We start from the raw sequence: 13239 nt of genomic DNA on the forward strand, positions 1-13239 counted from the left end.
TGTTTTAAAACACACAAAAATAATTGTAAATTAAAATTATAAACACATCGTTTATTGTTAAAAACCCTCCCCACTACGGTAAGTTTATTTTTAACCATAATTAAAAAAACGTTTTTAAAAATCGGGAAAATATTTTATTTTTATAAGACATAATAACTTTAACTTCAATTAATTTTAAATATGTGTGGTCTGTTTTTTATTTTTTATTATTTTGTGTGATTGCTTTTGTTCCCATTAACAGCATTGAGAACTCACAGATACGCGAGTCTCAGTGCTATTAATGGGAACCTGTGAAATACTTACCTGATTGGCTGAGCAGTCACACATGACTGCATCTTCTGCGTCGGATTCCTCTGGACAGGAGCATGCTTCGCAGCGCAGGAGGAGAAGGCCTCCCCATCGGAAATCAGGGCGCCTCCTAGACCACCAGGTAAATTCATTAAAAATATCCAGAGAGGAGGCAATTGCCTGTGGGAAGACCCCCAGAGGAATTTCTGGGCCATTGTTTTTTCACATCTTATTCAGGTAAACAGCTACCTCGTCATTTTTCCTGCAGTGACTACATCCCAAAAGTACTTCATTGGCTGTAAAGTGCTTTGAGACGTCCGGTGATCATGAAAGGCGTTATATAAATCCAAGTTTTTTAATCTCTCCTTCCTGCTCCCCATTGATTTAATTTGACACATATTGAATAAGTTAATCAATCACTGCTGAAATCATTTTGCTGCCTTGCACATTTTGCTCATTTGAATGCCCAAACAAGGTTACCAGCGGTCGGACTAGCTCCTTATGTCAGCTGAGCTTTCTATCCACCGGTGCTGGGTCTTTTTGTCTTGTGTGGGCGCTGTGGGAAGCAGGGGGCTGAGACCCATGCGCACACGAGGCAGGAACACGCTCATTTGCTTCACCTTTCCCTGCTCACCTTTTGGAGCAGGTGAGCAGGGGAAGGAATGAAGCTCTGCGACTAATACTAAAGGTGACTGATTTCCGATGTAACTACGAACTCAGTCGCAGTCTGCCCAGTCTGGTTCGGTTCTGTTTCAGTCACTGCCAGTTCCCGATACCCGCCAACACTGCTCTCACTCATGTTCTTACAATGCAACCATTATATCGTAATGGACAGAACGAGGAACCGGGCTGCTCCTGTGACTGTCGCTGCTCCTCTGGCTGGACCTGGGCACCTCCCACCCTCTCTCTCTCTCTCTCTCTCTCTCTCTCTGCTGGGTTCTCTTCTCCAATCTCCCACCTTAGAATCCATCGTGTCCTCCAATTCTGAGACCATTAACCGGGCACATTGTATCCCTGGACAAGAGAATGACCCAGCGACAGAGAGGTTCCACCTGGCCAAGGAGCTTCTCTGTGGGCTTGCTCTTGCTCAGCTGTCAGTGGCTTTGGCGGACCCTTTGAAATCTTCTCGCCCACCCTGGTTGAGAACCCTTGCACTACCCTACACCACACTAGAATAGTGCCACATTAAGATGCCTCATACTAAACATGTCAATATAATAATGTGTTTAGCACTAACTATGAACAGCTCAACCCCTAACAGATACATAGGCCCTGATTTTAAAGGGGGGGGGCGTTGGGTGGGCACGCTTCGTGGGAAGCCCGAAGCGAGCGGCACACCCAGCAGGTATGAATTAAGCGAGGCCTGGCAGATTTTAAATGAAGGGCAACGTTTGAAACATTGAAATCAGTGTCCTGCTCAAAGCCAGCAGGAATTATATCAAGGCCTGCGGGCGGGAACGGGAATTGAGAAGGGCGGCGGCCGCTGCAGGGGATAGAATGACCGGACCCCAAGTTAAAGTAAGTGATGGGGGTGGGGTCCCAAACAGATGTCAGTGTGGGGAGGGCCAGGGTAAGAAGGCTCAAAGATTTCTGCCTGCTCCTCTGAAGGATCAAAAGCGTTATCTATCTTGGCCACTGAGCTGCATTACATCAGGTTTCTCTGGCAGGTTTGACACCGAGCTGGCCTTCCCCGTAGACTTCATAAAAATCACGTTGTGACACTGATGATGTCATCCAGCCGTGACATTTATGTTTAAATTATGCCCTCACCTGCCTGCAGCAGGAGCCTTGGTCAACTTCAAAGTTGATGAAGATAAGATGTTGCCGGGTGGGAATAGTGCATCCTCAGGCCAGTAAGTGGACTCAGCCTGATCTTAACCCTTCCCACACACCATTCTCGCTGGGTAATGATGGGTTAAAACCGACCCCACAGTCTCAATTTAAAAGGACAGTTGATTATTACCACTTCTGACAATGCTAAGTTATATTTGTGCTACCAATGGTATCATGTTTGTAACCTTCACATAACTGTAACCAATATGTAACAACACTGTACACTGTATACAACTGTGAAATACACACCTTGACCACAGGGGGTGAACTTGTGGGAGACACTCCTTATCTGGTCAGCCAGGTACTTAAAGGGAGGTTCCACGCAGGCTCAGCACTCCTTGGTCCGGGGAATAAAGGTGCAGGTCATGAGTGACCTTGTCTGCAGTATATGCCTCGTGTGAATATGTTCTAGAGTTGAGAACTCTACATCTGGCGACGAGAAACGGGAATCACTGAACCACAAAGATGGCCACCGGTAGCACAGAGGAACGTTACTGTGTGGGTGAGGACTGGGACGATTTTGTGGAGCGACTCCAGCAGACCTTTGTCACAAAGGACTGGCTGGGAGTGGAAGCGGCTGACAAGTGGAGGGCGCATCTACTGACAAGCTGCGGGACAAAAACGTACGCGCTGATGAAAGACCTGCTTGCACCTCTCAAGCCGGCCGACAAGTCCTTCGAAGAGCTCAGCCAGCTGATCAGCGAACATCTGAAACCAGTGAGCAGCATACACATGGCCCGGCACCGGTTCTACACACACTGGCGTCGGGAAGGGCAAAACATCTCGGACTTCATTGCAGACCTGAGGCGCTTGGCCAGCTTCTGTAAGTTCACAGATGCCTGCAGCGGGGAGATGTTAAGGGATTTTTTCATTGAGGGCATTAGTCATGCCGGTATTTTCAGGAAGCTTATTGAGGACAAAGACTTGACTTTGGAAAGGGCAGCTTTGATAGCTCAGACCTTCTTGGCGGGGGAAGAGGAGACCAAGATAATTTACTGGTTTTAACGTTGCGATGAACCAGGGAGTTAATGTTGTAAAAGTGATACAGAACCCCGCAGGCAGGCAAGGGCAAGTCGACACCGCCCAAGCAGGCAAGGGCAATTCGACACCGCCCAGGCAACAACAGGCTCTAGGGTGGGACAGCAACAGAGACAATGGCAGGAGGATCGGCAGTTCACGCCATCAAGAGGAACAATGCGTCCCGTGATGGGACAATTGACACTCCCCAACAGAGTGCTAAGAAACAACCAAAGGCACAATCAGAGAGGAATGCCTGGTAACAGCCCCTTTGTGAACAACAATCTCAGCCAATGCTGGAGATGCGGGGCTGGACATACTGCTAAAAGCTGCAAGTTCCAGCAGTTAATCTGCTGGAATTGTAATGCCAGAGGACATTTGGCTAGAATGTGCAAAAAGGCTGCAGCGAGGCTAATCTATGAAACAGAGGAATCAGATGAGGGGTCTGCAATGCAGGATGACGCCTGGGGCAAAGCCATGGATGCTGAGGTTCAGAGGGTTCATGTGGCTGAAGTCCGCAGCTCATACACTAAAACGCCACCCATGATGATGAAAGTTTTATTGAATGGCATCCTGGTGCACATGGAGCTGGATACGGGAGCCAGCCAGTCCCTCATAAGCGTCCAACAATTTGAGAGACTATGGCCACACAGAGCTAGCAGGCCCAAACTGGAATGCATTGACACGCAGCTACGCACGTACACCAAATAAATCATCCCAGTGCTGGGCAGTGCAAACCTGGTGGTAACATACAATGGATCACAGAACCGCCTGCCACTCTGGATTGTTCCAGGAAATGGCCCCGCGCTTTTGGGAAGGAGCTGGCTAGCCGAGATGAACTGGAAATGGGGAGATGTGCACGCCATTTCATCTGTGGAGCGAAGTTCATGCTCGCAGGTCCTACAAAAATTCGGGTCACTGTTTCAACCCAGTGTCGGAACGTTCAAGGGCACCAAAGTAGTGATACACATCACCCCGGATGCCAGACCAGTGCACCACAAAGCCAGAGCGGTGCCGTATGTGATGCGTGAGGAAATTGAGAGTGAATTGGACAGGCTGCTCAGAGAGGGCATAATTCCGCCCATTGAATTCAGTGACTGGGCAAGTCCCATCGTTCCTGTCCTTAAAGCGGATGGCTCGATCAGGATCTGCGGCGACTACAAAGCCACCATCAACCGAGTGTCACTGCAGGACCAATACCCGCTCCTGAGAGCGGAGGACCTTTTTGCCACGTTGGCAGGTGGTAAGCTGTTCACTAAGTAGGACCTCACCTTGGCCTACATGACTCAGGAACTGGCGGAAGAATCCAAGCTTCTGACCACCATCATGACGCACAAGGGACTATTCATCTACAACAGGTGTCCATTTGGCATTCGTTCAGCGGCCACAATCTTCCATATGAACATGGAAAGCTTGCTCAAATCCATTTCCAGCACAATCGTATTCCAAGACGACATCCTAATAACGGGTCGGGACACCGAGGAACACCTCCACAACCTGGAGGAGGTGCTACGCCAACTGGACCGGGTAGGCCTATGGCTGAAAAATGCCAAGTGTGTATTTTTGGCCCCAGAGGTTGAGTTTTTGGGCAGGAAGGTTGCCGCAGACAGGATCCGGCCTACTGAATCCAAAACGGAGGCGATCCGTCGAGCGCCCCGGCCTGGCAACAAATGGGAGTTGCAATCGTTCCTGGGACTTTTGAACTATTTCGGGAACTTCCTGCCTAACTTAAGCACATTGTTGGAGCCATTACATGTGCTCCTGCGTAAGGGTTGTGACTGGTTCTGGGGGGACTGTCAGAAACGGGCTTTCAACAGGGCGCAGAACCTGCTTTGTTCTAACAAACTGTTGACTTTGTATGATCCCTGTAAAAAACTAGTTTTAATATGCGATGCATCATCATACGGGGTTGGGTGTGTGTTGCAGCAGGGAAATGACAATGGCCGACTACAACCGGTGGCTTATGCCTCCAGGTCGTTCTCCCAGGCAGAGCGTGGGTACGGCATGGTCGAAAAAAAAGCACTCGCTTGAGTTTACGGTGTGAAAAAGATGCACCAGTATCTTTTCGGCAGACCATTCGAGTTAGAAATGGATCACAAGCCGTTAACATCCCTGTTGTCCGACAGCAAGGCTGTCAATGCCAATGCGTCAGCTCGCATACAGCGATGGGCTGTCACACTGGCTGCGTATGACTACACCATACGGCACCGGCCAGGCACCGAAAATTGCACTGACGTGCTCAGCAGGCTTCCACTGGCCACCACCGAGGGGGCAGCAGAGCAAAACGCGGAGATGGTCATGGCCATTGAGGTTTTTGACACCGCAGGCTCCTCCATCACAGCCCCTAGATCAAACTCTGGACCAACAGAGGCCCCCTCCTATCCATGATAAAGAAATGTGTCCTGACTGGGGATTGGACACCCGCACACGGGGCGTGCCCCGAGGAGGTCAGACCGTTTCAGAGACGGATGGATGAGCTCTCCATCCAAGCCGACTGCCTATTATCGGGCAGCCGGGTAGTCATGCCCCAGAAAGGAAGGGAAGCATTCATCGGGGAACTGCACAGCGAGCACTCTGGCATTGTGCTAATGAAGGCCATTGCCCGGTCACAAGTATGGTGGCCGGGGATTGACTCAGACCTGGAACACTGGGTTCGCAGGTGCATGACGTTTGCCCAGTTGGGCAATGCCCCCGGGGAGGCTCCGCTCAACCTGTGGCCCTGGCCCACCAGGCCATGGTCACGCATCCACGTGGACTATGCAGGGCCGTTCATAGGAAAAATGTTCTTGATTGTAGTCGATGCATACTCGAAATGGATCGAGTGCATCATATTAAACTCGTGCATGACATCCATCACCGTGGAGAGTCTGCGTACGGTTTTCACGACCCACGGCTTGCCGGACATTCTGGTCAGCGACAATGGCCCGTGTTTCACCAGCCATGAATTCCAGGAGTTTATGTCGGGTAATGGCATCAAACACATTCGGACGGCACCGTTCAAGCCGGCTTCCAATGGCCAGGCAGAACGTGCGGTCCAAGTCATAAAATAAGGCATGCTCTGTATCCAGGGACCCTCCCTTCAGTACCGCCTATCGCGCCTCCTGCTGGCCTATAGGTCCCGCCCGCACTCGCTCACGGGAGTTCCGCCAGCGGAACTCCTCATGAAATGCACACTCAAAACGCGGCTGTCCCTCATTCACCTAAGCCTGGCAGACATTGTTGAGGGCAAGCGACAGTCCCAAACCGAGTGCCATGATCGAAACTCAAGGAGGAGGTGTATAGAAATGGATAACCCGGTATTTGTGATTAACCATGCACTAGGACCCAAGTGGCTTGAGGGCATCGTAATTGGTAAAGAGGGGAATAGGGTCACAGTGTGGTCAGACTAAACAATGGGCAGATATGCCGCAAACATCTGGACCAGGTAAAGAAAAGGTTCAGCATGGACACTGAGGAACCTGAAGAAGACCATGGGATGTCAACCACACCACTGCCAGTGAACGAGCAACAAGGACATTCAACAGCTTGCACAGTCCCTGCGGCCAGCCCGGACAGGCCGGAACCAACTCATGCCACAGAGACACATGCCACGGCTCAACCACCAGAGCCACAACTGCGGCGCTCCACGAGAGAGCGTCGACCGCCTGAAAGACTTAATCTTTGACCCAAAGACATGAGAGGGGAGGTGATGTCATGTTTGTAACCTTCACATAACTGTAACCAATATGTAACAACACTTACACTGTATGCAACTGTGAAATACACACCTTGACCATAGGGGGTGAACTCGTGGGAGACACTCCTCACCTGGTCAGCCAGGTACTTAAAGGGAGGTTCCACGCAGGCTCAGCACTCCTTGGTCCTGGGAATAAAGGTGCAGGTCATGTCGTGACCTTGTCTGAGTATATGCCTCGTGTGAATATGTTCTAGAGTTGAGAACGCTACAAATGGTACTGAAAATAGTTTGAACTCAGATGCTCAGGAGGTGAGGTGTATATTCTAGTCGGAGATTGACATTTTGACATCAGCTATGTCTGTAACCAGTGTCTTTCACAGTTACACAGAATTTAAATCAAGCATTTTGAAGACAGCAGTAACAAAGAAATAGCCATGATTTATCACTTGCTATAAGACTCTGTTATCATTTTGGTTCTTAGACAGCATCAACGATTACTGCTCCATTAAAAACCAAGGGGTAAACATTAGACAATCGGCTCTTTGTAGCAAACATCTCTATCAGATTACATAAGGAGCAATAGGTAATTATCAGCCTGACATACAGAGTTACACTTATACAGACAGTATCCCATTTTAATTATGGACATGGGATTTATTTAGAACTATAACTGCATGTCTCCCAACCGCAAAGTTGAATGACTGAGACTTGCTTGTCTCACATACATCAGACTGAATCGGTCTCAATTGTATTGCTAGCCAGAGGATCAGTTGCCAACAAGATCATCCGTTAGCATGGAGAAGGGAAAATATTGAATTCTCCCTGCTGAGGATTTCATGAGGATGACATTTAAATAGTTCCCAGCCAGTTATCTTTATTTAAAGGAACTGCAATTCTCAAATTTCGTTTTTACGGGCACCAAAATTACTAATATTGTGATTCTGACACCAAAACTCTATAAAATAAAGACAAAGATTAACAGCAAATTGGTAGAGCACTGTGATATGTATGCAACCCTCGGCAAACTGTATCATACCGCCACCAGAGAGCATACCTGTTGGAGTCCCAAAGGATCCCAGCATCCCTTGGGAGCACTGTATATAAGCAGGCCTCCCATGCTGTACCAGCACTCTGGAGTTTAATTAAAGGAGTTAAGGTCACACTTACTCATTGTCTACAGTATTCAGTTGCATTACTTTATTACGAGCTTAACAATTGCCGACGAGATAACGAACAATCACGCAAAAATGCAGAGAACTGTTGGTTTCTTGGAGAAATTCTCAGAAGGGGACGATTAGGAGGCCTTCATGGAGTGACTCGACCAATACTTCGTGGCCAATGAGCTAGAAGGGGACTAGAACGCTGCCAGACGAAGGGCAATTCTCCTCACCATCTGTGGGACAACAACCTATGGCCTCATGAAGAATCTTCTAGCTCCGGTGAAACCTATGACCAAATCATCTGAAGAACTGTGTACGCTGGTCCGGGAGCATCTAAATCTGAAGGAAAGCGTTCTGATGGCAAGGTATCGATTTTAGACATGTCAACGGTCTGAAGGCCAGGAAGTGGTGAGTTACGTCGCTGAACTAAGGCGCCTTGCAGGATATTGCGAATTTGATGGATTCCTTGAGCAAATGCTGAAAGACTTCTTTGTGCTTGGCATTGGCCATGAGGTTATCCTTCGCAAACCATTGACTGTTGAAACACTGAACCTGAGCAAAACCATAACGATAGCCCAGGCATTTATGTCCACCAGCAATAACACCAAACTAATTTTGCAGCATAAAGAGGTTTCGGCAAGTACTGTACACAAAGTAACGTCGTTTTCAGGCAGGAATGCATATGGCAGAATGTACACACGCCTGCAGCTGCACAACCTCAGATGACTCAGTGTCCACCATCAAACGTTAATGCGAGGCAGTTAACACCTTGTTGGCGCTGTGGAGGTGATCATCAAGCCCATCAATGCCGCTTCAAATACTGTGTGCAAAGGCTGTGGAACAATGGGACACTTCCAGCGAATGTGCAGACAAGCTGCAAACTCCGCAAACCACCAAGTTGCAGAGGAGGATCGATCCATGGCGAATCAGACTGAACGAGAGACTCGAACCGAGGAGGCAGAAGTGTACGGGGTACACACCTTCACCACGAAATGTCCACAGATCATGCTAAAAGTCGAACTGAACGGAATCCCAGTATCCATGGAATTGGACACGGGTGTAAGTCAGTCTATCATGAGCAAAAAGGCCTTCGACAGGCTGTGGTGCCACAAGGCACACAGGCCCAAGCTTAGCCCTATTCATACCAAGCTAAGAACTTACACTGAAGAGCTGATCCCTGTTAATGGCAGCGCAGCAGTAAAAGTCTCCTATGATGGAGCAGTGCACGAACTACCACTATGGATTGTACCAGGAGATGGCCCCACACTGTTCGGCAGAAGCTGGCTGGGAAAAATCCACTGGAACTGGGATGACATCCAAGTGCTTTTGTCCATCAATGACGCCTCATGTGCCCAGGTTCTGAGCAAGTTCCCATCGTTGTTTGAGCCAGGCATCGGAAGTTTCTTGGGGGTGAAGGTGCAGATCCACTTGGTTCCCGGTACACAACCCATCCAACACAAGGCACAGGTGATGCCATACATAATGCGAGAGAAAGTGGAAATTGAGCTGGACAGGCTGCAGCGAGAAGGCATCATTGCGCCGGTGGAGTTCAACGAGTGGACCAGTCTGATTGTTCTGGTTCTCAAAGGCGATGGCACGGTCAGAATTTGTGGGGACTATAAAGTAATGATTAACCATTTTTCGCTGCAGGACCAGTACCCGCTACCCAAGGCAGACGACCTATTTGCGATCCTGGCTGGAGGATAGACGTTCGCCAAGTTGGACCTGACCTCGGCCTGCATGACGCAGGAGCTGGAAGAATCTTCGAAAGGCCTCACCTGCATCAACACACACAAAGGTCTGTTCATCTACAATAGATGTCCTTTTGGGATTCGATCGGCAATTTTCCAAAGGAACATGGAGAGCATGCTAAAGTCGATTCCGCGCACCGTGGTTTTCCAGGACGATATACTGGTCACAGGTCGGGACACCATCGAACACTTGCAGAACCTGGAAGAGGTTCTAACTCAGCTAGATCGCATGGGACTCAGGTTGAAACGCTCAAAGTGTGTTTTCCTGGCACCAGAGATCAAGTTCTGAGGGAGAAGAATCGCGGCAGACACCATCAGACCCACCGACGCCAAGACGGAGGCCATCAAGAACGTGCTGAGACCACAGAACGTGACGGAGCTGCGGTCGTTCCTGGAACTCCTCAACTATTTCATTAATTTCCTACCCGGGTTAAGCACCTTGCTAGAACCCCTACATGTGCTGCTACGCAAGGGAGAAAGACAAACGCATATGGGGGAAATCATAAGAGGCTGCTTTTGAGAAAGCCAGAAATCTATTATGTACCAACAAACTGCTTGTTCTGTATTACCCATGTAAACATTTAGTGCTAGCTTGCGATGCATCTTCATACGGGGTTGGGTGTGTGTTACAACAAGCAAACGAGTCGGGAACATTACAACCGGTCGCCTATGTGTCCAGGAGTTTGTCCAAGGCCGAAAGAGCCTACAGCATGATTGATAAAGAAGCTCTGGCATGCGTTTACAGGGTAACAAAAATGCACCAGTATCTGTTTGGTCTTAAGTTTGAGTTAGAAACTGACCATAAAGGCCAGCGGGAGCTCGGAGCAGTCAGTCGAGGAGGCGGGAGCTCGGAGCAGCGCGAGTCCGGGGTCGGCGAGAGGCCTATAAAGGCCAGCGGGAGCTCGGAGCAGTCAGTCGAGGAGGCGGGAGCTCGGAGCAGCGCGAGTCCGGGGTCGGTGAGAGGCCTATAAAGGCCAGCGGGAGCTCGGAGCAGCGCGAGTCCGGGGTCGGCGAGAGGCGTACCGGTGCAGCTACAGGGAGAAGGCAAAAAAACAAAGGTGACGTCACAGCCTAGGGGGTAAGTGATTGGCTGGTGATTGGTGAGTAGTTTTTCTTTTTCTTCTTATATTGGTCAGTAACTTTTAACATTGTTATTACCAGTTTAAGTGTATCTAAGGGTTAAGTCATGGCAGGAGAGCTCGGTCGGGTGTTATGCTCCTCCTGTACCATGTGGGAACTCAGGGACGCTTCCGGTGTCCCTGACGACTATGTGTGCGGGAAGTGTATCCGCCTCCAGCTCCTGACGGTCCGCGTTACGGAATTGGAGCTGAGGGTGGATTCACTCTGGAGCATCCACGATGCTGAGAATGACGTGAGTATCACGTGTAGTGAGTTGGTCTTACCGCAGGGAAAGGGTCCACAGCCAGATAGGGAATGGAAGACCAGCAGGAAGAGTAGAGCAAGGAAGGTAGTGCAGGGGTCCCCTGCGGTCATCCCCCTGCAAAACAGATACACCGCTTTGGGTACTGTTGAGGGGAATGACTCATCAGGGGAGGGCAGCAGCAGCCAAGTTCATGGCACCGTGGCTGGCTCTGCTGCACAGGAGGGCAAGAAAAAGAGTGGGAGAGCGATAGTGATAGGGGATTCAATTGTGAGGGGAATAGATAGGCGTTTCTGCGGCCGCAACCGAGACTCCAGGATGGTATGTTGCCTCCCTGGTGCAAGGGTCAAGGATGTCTCGGAGCGGGTGCAGGACATTCTGAAATGGGAGGGAGAACAGCCAGTTGTCGTGGTGCACATTGGTACCAACGACATAGGCAAAAAAAAGGGATGAGGTCCTACGAAACGAATTTAAGGAGCTAGGAGCTAAATTAAAAAGTAGGACCTCAAAAGTAGTAATCTCGGGATTGCTACCAGTGCCACGTGATAGTCAGAGTAGGAATCGCAGGATAGCGCAGATGAATACGTGGCTTGAGCAGTGGTGCAGCAGGGAGGGATTCAAATTCCTGGGGCATTGGGACCGGTTCTGGGGGAGGTGGGACCAGTACAAACCGGACGGTCTGCACCTGGGCAGGACTGGAACCAATGTCCTCGGGGGAGTGTTTGCTAGTGCTGTTGGGGAGGATTTAAACTAATATGGCAGGGGGATGGGAACCAATGCAGGGAGACAGAGGGAAACAAAAAGGAGCCAAAAGCAAAAGACAGAAAGGAGATGAGGAAAAGTGTAGGGCAGAGAAACCCAAGGCAAAGAACAAAAAGGGCCACTGTACAGCAAAATTCTAAAAGGACAAAGGGTGTTAATAAAACAAGCCTGAAGGCTTTGTGTCTTAATGCAAGGAGTATCCGCAATAAGGTGGATGAATTAATTGTGCAAATAGATGTTAACAAATATGATGTGATTGGGATTACGGAGACGTGGCTCCAGGATGATCAGGGCTGGGAACTCAACATTCAGGGGTATTCAACATTCAGGAAGGATAGAATAAAAGGAAAAGGAGGTGGGGTAGCATTGCTGGTTAAAGAGGAGATTAATGCAATAGTTAGGAAAGACATTAGCTTGGATGATGTGGAATCTATATGGGTAGAGCTGCAGAACACCAAAGGGCAAAAAACGTTAGTAGGAGTTGTGTACAGACCTCCAAACAGTAATAGGGATGTTGGGGAGGGCATCAAACAGGAAATTAGGGGTGCATGCAATAAAGGTGTAGCAGTTATAATGGGTGACTTTAATATGCACATAGATTGGGCTAGCCAAACTGGAAGCAATACGGTGGAGGAGGATTTCCTGGAGTGCATAAGGGATGGTTTTCTAGACCAATATGTTGAGGAACCAACTAGGGGGGAGGCCATCTTAGACTGGGTGTTGTGTAATGAGAGAGGATTAATTAGCAATCTCATTGTGCGAGGCCCCTTGGGGAAGAGTGACCATAATATGGTGGAATTCTGCATTAGGATGGAGAATGAAACAGTAATTTCAGAGACCATGGTCCAGAACTTAAAGAAGGGTAACTTTGAAGGTATGAGGCGAGAATTGGCTAGGATAGATTGGCGAATGATACTTAGGGGGTTGACTGTGGATGGGCAATGGCAGACATTTAGAGACCGCATGGATGAATTACAACAATTGTACATTCCTGTCTGGCGTAAAAATAAAAAGGGGAAGGTGGCTCAACCGTGGCTATCTAGGGAAATCAGGGATAGTATTAAAGCCAAGGAAGTGGCATACAAATTGGCCAGAAATAGCAGCGAACCTGGGGACTGGGAGAAATTTAGAACTCAGCAGAGGAGGACAAAGGGTTTGATTAGGACAGGGAAAATGGAGTACGAGAAGAAGCTTGCAGGGAACATTAAGGCGGATTGCAAAAGTTTCTATAGGTATGTAAAGAGAAAAAGGTTGGTGAAGACAAACGTAGGTCCCCTGCAGTCAGAATCAGGGGAAGTCATAACGGGGAACAAAGAAATGGCGGATCAATTGAACAAGTACTTTGGTTCGGTATTCACTAAGGAGGATACA

This window comes from Pristiophorus japonicus, chromosome 2 (assembly GCF_044704955.1).
Source record: "Pristiophorus japonicus isolate sPriJap1 chromosome 2, sPriJap1.hap1, whole genome shotgun sequence".
Taxonomy (NCBI): domain Eukaryota; kingdom Metazoa; phylum Chordata; class Chondrichthyes; family Pristiophoridae; genus Pristiophorus; species Pristiophorus japonicus.